Source organism: Spinacia oleracea, chromosome 2 (genome assembly GCF_020520425.1).
Source record: "Spinacia oleracea cultivar Varoflay chromosome 2, BTI_SOV_V1, whole genome shotgun sequence".
NCBI classification, from domain to species: domain Eukaryota; kingdom Viridiplantae; phylum Streptophyta; class Magnoliopsida; order Caryophyllales; family Amaranthaceae; genus Spinacia; species Spinacia oleracea.
Window position 1 is genome coordinate 85,795,350 of NC_079488.1, and position 7,621 is coordinate 85,802,970.

Sequence of the window (7,621 nt, forward strand, 5' to 3'; positions counted from 1 at the left end):
GTCATTATTTATACACAAGTTTTTAAGTATTCAAAACTAAGATTTTTAAGCAGAAAAATCAGCCAATATTCTTGCCTACCCAACCGAAAATATTAGAACCTTAAGGGCGATTCTAGTTGGTCAATCTTAAGGCGGATCCGGACGTGCTGTGGACTATCTACGGAGGGACGACACTTGGAGTCCTAAAGACTTGTTCTTGTTCGGTTCGGGCGCAGCTAGGGAAGGCACGCAACAAAGAGTATGCATCTAAACTATGCTAAATGATTATGTGTAAATAATATGTTTCCTGGCTTTATGGTTTTTCCGCATGATTTATGAACTGTCATATGAATCATAACCTAACACTGTGCAGCTTACTTGATTAACAGAATGCCATTGAAAGCTATAGATCTCAATACACCTTATTACAGAATGTATGGGAAGCTACCTAATCTGGATCACTTGAGAACTTTTGGTTGTTTATGCTATGTTTCCACCTCTAAGGTTGGAAGAACTAAGATGGATTACAGGGCCACACCCTGTGTTTTTCTTGGATATTCCACAACACAAAAGGGTTACAAGGTTCTTGAGGTTGATACCAATAAACAGTTTGTCACCAGAGACATTAAATTTCATGAAAGACATTTTCCTTTCCATCTTTACCATAAACACAAAACACCACTCTCAAACTATACCAATGCCATTTATCTTCCTGCTATTTCTTCTCCCCCAACTTTTGATACACCAGACTTCACTACACCAGAAACCACTTTTCCATCCAATGACACATTTTCAAATTCTCCTCTCATCCCAGATTCTCCCATTTCTCCATCACCCAACTCTTCACTTGATTCCATCTCTCTTTCTGACTCCAATCATGACAATAATCCAGTTCATGACACTATTGTTAATACACCAGACCAGACACATGAATCATTTCCAGTCAGACAATCTTCTAGATCTCATAAACCACCATCCTACTTAAAGGATTATAAGTGCTACACAGCTGAAGGCACAGAAAACACACAGCATCCAAGTTACTGGTTTAACTTAGTGTCATATGAGGCTTTTCCTACTGAGTTTCAAGCTTTCTTATCACTATCATGTGACATAGTTGAACCGTTGAACTATTCTGAAGCTGCAAAGCAACAGTTGTGGGTGGAAGCTATGAGAAAAGAGTTGCAAGCTTTGGATGACAACTTCACCTGGGAATTGGTAGAATTGCCTAAAGGAAAGAAACCAATAGGATGCAAATGGGTGTTCAAGGTTAAGTTAAAGTCTACAGGTGAACTAGAAAGGTGCAAAGCAAGGCTAGTGGCAAAAGGATTCAATCAAAAGTATGGCGCCATTGACTATGAAGAAACCTTTAGTCTAGTTGTCAAAATGAGCACTATAAGGTGTTTGATTGCAGTTGCAGCAAGCAAAAACTAGCCTTTGTTTCAACTGGATGTAAACAATGCATTTCTGCATGGTGATTTAAAGGAAGAAGTGTACATGAATGTACCAGAAGGCGTTCCTAATCCACACAGCAAGGTTTGCAAATTGATCAAATCCATATATGGATTGAAGCAGGCATCCAGACAGTGGCATGAAAAGTTAATGACAGCACTTCAGAGCCAAGGTTTCATTCAGTCTAAGTTTGACTACAGTTTATTTATTCACAGAGATAACACAGATATCAACATTGCAGCAGTATATGTTGATGATGTGATCCTCACTGGAACAGATTCCAGTAGACTTGAAGCTTTGAAGGTGTTTCTACACAAAGAATTCAGTATAAAAGATTTAGGGCACCTAAATTATTTTCTTGGGATTGAAGTTGGATACACAGAAGAAGGAATCATACTAAGTCAGAAGAAGTTCACAAGAGAACTCATCAAAAACTGTGATTTTGATGTCTCCAAAAGGGTTGTTACTCCTCTACCTTTGAATATAAAGCTGACTAACTTTGATGGAGCACCTTATCATGATATAGAGAAATACAGGTCCTTGGTTGGAAAGTTAAACTTTTTAACTCACACCAGACCAGACTTGTCATACACAGTACAGACACTCAGTCAGTTTCTTCATTCCCCTAGATTGCCTCATGTTGAAGCTCTACACCACACCTTGAAATATCTAGCACATACAGAAGGGCAAGGTGTTCTCTTAAAGGCAACAAACAACATCAGTTTACAGGCTTTTTCAGATTCTGACTGGGCATCATGTCCAGATTCCAGAAGATCAATAACTGGCTATGTCTTACTACTTGGTGGCTCACCTATCTCTTGGAAATCTAAGAAGCAGAATACAGTTTCTAAATCATCAGCAGAAGCTGAATATAGAGCAATGGCTGCAGCAGCTGCAGAGGTAACTTGGATTGTCAACCTTCTGTCAGACCTTGGGATAAGTGGACTAAAGCCTATCACTCTACATTGTGACAATCAGTCAGCTCTACACATAGCCAAGAACCCTGTGTTCCATGAAAGAACAAAACATATTGAAATAGATTGCCACTTCACACGAGACAAAGTTCTAGAGGGGCTATTGCAATTAACTTATCTACCTACTCAACAGCAATTAGCAGATGTCTTCACAAAGCCACTACCATCTGCACAATTTCAGAAGCTTCTATCCAAGATGGGAGTATCTATGACTCCATCTTGAGGGGGACTGTTAGCATTATAGATTGTAATCTAGCTTATGCATTGTAATGATCAATAAGATGATCAAATAACAAGACTGCCTTGCTGTTACTCTAGCTGATGAGTCAGCACCTATGCTAACTGATTCTTCAAGAATCAGTTACTTGTTATAACTGATTATAACAAACAGAAGATTCTAGACTTCTGCTCTCTTATATAAGCTGTAATATGCTGATTTATTAATACAATTACAAAATTCCTATTTTCTGAAATCCTAAATCTAACAGTTTAATTGGTACATATAGGCGCCACGTAGGCTATGTGTCATCCGAATATTTTTACTACCAATGCAATATTTTTACTATGAAAATATGTAAATAAGGTAGTCGATATAAAAAAGGAAACAAATTAGAATATTAAGATTTTCTCACCTTTTTTGTACATATATAATATGTTATATATAAGTTAAATATTTCAGTTTCCAATTTAAATCATGACACGTAAACATGCCATGTGATCATTGTGACACGTCTTAAAGGTCTCATGTTGCGACCTTTATCTTTTTTGTACATGCAAAGCTTCTGAAGTTTGTGATAGAAGGTTAATCAGTCGAGTCAAGGTCACAACTTGAGCGCCTCTTCCATCTCGGCTCTAATTGGTGCCGCCGTTGGTCGATAAAGATAACCTTTTAAGGTTAGAGTTTCTGTTTGAATTGGAATTTGGCTGGGTTGTATTCTTTTTGTAGGTTTTTGGGTAGTATCTTGTTTTGTGGGTTTCTTGGCTTGTATTTCCCTAGCCCTTCTAATCACCATCGTCTTTTTTGTGTCGGACCACCCCGATTTGGACGGTAACGGTAATTCCTGGTATCTTGTAGTGTCGAACCACCCCTACCTTGGCGGTAAAGGTAAATGTTTTTAGAGTTTAAGTGATTTGGGTTTGATTTTGCTAATTGTATGTGTGCCCATAGCTCCTTCAGTTGCCTTTTCTTGGGTAGTAATGTGTCGTGTTATTACTTTGTTTAGGTAGTAATGAGTTGTTTTCTTCTTGATTTTGTAAGTTGTTGTTCGTATGAGATCGTTGGTTGTATGAGTTTTCTGATTTTAATTGGATGTATCTTAAGGGTATAATCGGTTTGGAGATGGTTTTACCCCTATGAGGGAAATCAAATTCGGGGGTTAGTGGTTGTGTGTGGAGAGTTAATGTATAGTCAGGTGAGTGTTTCCTCCACCAAGGCTGATGTTGGAAGACTAGCGGTTACCTTCGCGGGGTTTGGGTGTGGGATTTGGGTTTGTTGTCTTAGTTGTTTGGTTAGGGAAGGAGTAATGAGTAATGGGAAGGTTCGGTGTCCTCGGGTTTGGGTTGTCGTGGGATCGCGGAGGGTAACTTTTGTTATCCCTTCTTTTAGGGTAGTTGAGAGTTGTTCTTAGCGCTTTCAAAAATCATAATTTGAACTATGCTCCTCATAGCATGCTAAACAAGTCGTGTTTAGACGCTTGTGAGAAATACACAAGGTCTATTAACCTACCTCAAAACATGTTAGCCTCTCATTAGAACCATCTTCTGTAAAGAAGACTCAACCACAAAATGCCTTGGTTACATATCATTGCGTAGGTGTACACAAGGCACTGCTAACAATCACGTAGCAAAACATGAAGAGCTTACTGCCTTGTATTTATCAAATGTTGAATATTTTGTTTGTTTACTATGTGTAATGGCCTATAAAGGCCTTAGTGTAGTTTTACTATGTAGTGTATAGTTGTGTAATAACTTTTTATTTTATGTAAATTTAGCCTATGTCAAAAAAAAAAAAAAAAAAAAACCTAGAAAATTATTCATCAAATTACCCCTCTAAAGAAAATATTGACATCATGTCTATTAAAAATATGTAAATAGTGCAATAATAACGCACTTCAATACTCATGGTACTTCAATACTCATGGTCTTTGATTGCTAGAATTACAAACTTTAGTTCTTCTGTATTTAGTTCCTTGACAATCTTAGCAATTGTAGTAATTCCCGAATCATTTTTGCCATTTATGTATTGTTATTTTTTTAGTTTTAATTTCTTGTGAATTTGGAGCAGTAGTAGTAGTAGTTAATTTTTTTCTTAACGCAAAAGAGAAGAAATTATATTACGACCTACGGCCTAAACATGTTCTTTACAAAAGGTGCTTTGTGCCAAAAACTTACAGCCCATCTCTACACACTAAAAGCTAACCAGTAACCCAAAATACACCAAAAAATATCAACAAGCTCTAGCCTAAAACACAACATGCCATCATGATTCATCCCAGCAGCTAGAGTATTCAACCACCACCATGGACTACGTACTTTGCCCGCATCACCTGATTATGTGTCCTTCCTCCCTACTGAATTACGTACAAACGCTGATTGTTGAAGTGGAAATAGTTGTGGGGATTGTACCAAACAAAATCTGAGTTGTGTGTGCACCTGGGCTCTCATGTTGCGGAACCTCTTCCAAATCAATTATTGGTCTTTGACATTTGGTACCAGCAGCACTAGACTCTCCCACAATAGTGTGATGGCTCTGTGTTTTCAACTCCTCCTGGCGATCAAGTGTAGCACAAGGCGGCACCTTCAGAAAAACCCTATACCCAACCGACATCAAAATTAAAGAGCATGCTTAACTAAGTTATGAGCCACCATATTTGCCGATTTTGGAATATGCTTAACAATCAATGAGATAAACTTAGTCATTTGATATGCTACATAACATAGAACTGGTGCTCACTCATAATCATACTTCTGATCCATGTCCTTCAGTATTTTGACCAGAATCTGCGCATCAGTCTCCAACTCCAACTGCTGTACTCAGGGGCGAATCTTCAGTCTGGCGGGCAAGGGCCTGGCCCCCCCTCAAATCTTGGCCCAAACCAAACAGTAACAAGTAAATGAGTAAAACAGGCCCAAAACATGTTATTTGGCCCCCCTGAAAACTGGGCAACAGTAGCGCATGGAACAACACGGTGTGTTTACATCTGATTTCTTTAATAAAAAGTGTTAAATTTGGGTGGGTCCCAGGCATAAAGGTTAGAAAAGGAGAGAGAAAAAGACAGGAAAGAGATAAGGAGCAGTAAAACCAATAACCAATGAGAGAATAAGAGAGAGAAAGAGAGTAATATGTTAATATATAGAGAGAAAAATAAGGAGTAGCAGCACTCAATTGCGAATTTGTGATATTCCTTACTAGTACTTCCAAAATACGAAGTGATTCCCTTAATAATGTTTTGCTTTAAGCTAAATTAACAATTACTCTAAAAAAAAAGCTAAATTAACAATAATGTGTTACATGTTTATAATTGAGTTAGAATTTGTGATTTGTATCTACTTGAATTTGCGGAATATAATTAATTTTTTTCGTTTCGCCCCCCCAAAGAAAAGTGGTCAAGATCCGCCACTGGCTGTACTTGGTTCAAGAGCCAAGACAACCCCTCTCTAATTTCATAGAGTTCAACTGCAAGGGGAGTTATATCATTATACTTGCTACTATACCAATATACCAGACCCCTGTAGATCTCCTAATGTAGACACCTAATTTGTGTCTTCCCTAATGGGATGATGAAGAGACCATTATCCTAGCTAGGTGGTTGGTACAACTCCGTGCGGAAGTCCCAATTGCTAAGATATATTCCAAAATCCAATATCCAAAGTCCAAATTCCTGAGCCCGTTCCCATTTCGGAACTCGGTACAACATTCAATTTCCAAAAATCAAATTCAAAATCCAAACACAATGTCACCCAATGGACCTCTTCTTGGTTTCACAAGGTCGTTTCCAGTCGAAATGCCATTAAGCAATCCAAAATCGGGCGCCGACCCATAAACCCAAGCATGCCGGGCCCCGTCCCGTAAAACCGACTCCAAAATACAAAAATGTTGCTGAGACCAGAAACAACAAGGATGACCTCCTAAAAAACGTAGATCAGATTCAGGAGCCAAGTCTCTGGCTTCGGGTACTTAAAGTCGCTGGTCCTAGCTAAGAACCACAGTAGAAGATCAGAATAATTAATGCTTATCTTATTAGGAGAACCCAATCCAGACATGTTCGGATCCACCATGAAGAACTACTTCGGGGGTCGGTAAAAGTTGGGATACCTCGGATCCACCTGAACCCGAACAAGGAGCCACTTGTTAGGTTATGATACATATGACAATTCATAAATCATGCGGAAAAACCATAAAGCCAGGAAAGCATATTATTTACACATAATCATTTAGCATAGTTTAGATGCATACTCTTTGTTGCGTGCCTTCCCTAGCTGCCCCCGAACCGAACAAGAACAAGTCTTTAGGACTCCAAATGTCGTCCCTCCGTAGATAGTCCACAGCACGTCCGGATCCGCCTTAAGCTTGACCAACTAGGATCGCCCTTAAGGTACTTAGAATTTTCGGCACTTATAGGCTATTGTATGACTGAATTTTTGCTCTCAAAAATCACTTTGAATACTTGAATACTCTCTGTAAATATGTGACCCTAGGCACCTATTTATAGAGTTATGGAAAAGGATTTGGAATCCTATTAGGATACTAATTTATTTAATTATAATCCTACTAGGACTCTAATTAAATAAACTAAATCTTTTAGGATTAGATTTAATCATATGACAAATCCCGGTAGCCTTAGGATTCGAGTAACACACTTCGAGTGATACGCTAGCACCGCACGCAGGCCTTGCGGCCCACGCACAGCGCCAGCCCACTCGTCGCAGCCCCCCGCGCGCGCCAAGGCCATTGCTGGGCCTGGCCTTGCGCTGGACCGGGCGTGGCTTTGCAGCGTGTTTTTGGGCGCTTGGGCTTGCTGAGCGTAGGCCTGGCTTCGTGCTGGGCCTTTGTCTAGCAAGTCTCGTCCGATGCTAATTCGTACGACGCGCTTCTGATTAAATTCCCGATTCCGGAATTTATTTCCGATACGAACAATATTTAATATTTCCGATTCCGGAATTAATTTCCGTTTCGAACAAATATTTAATATTTCCGTTTCCGGAATTATTTTCCGATT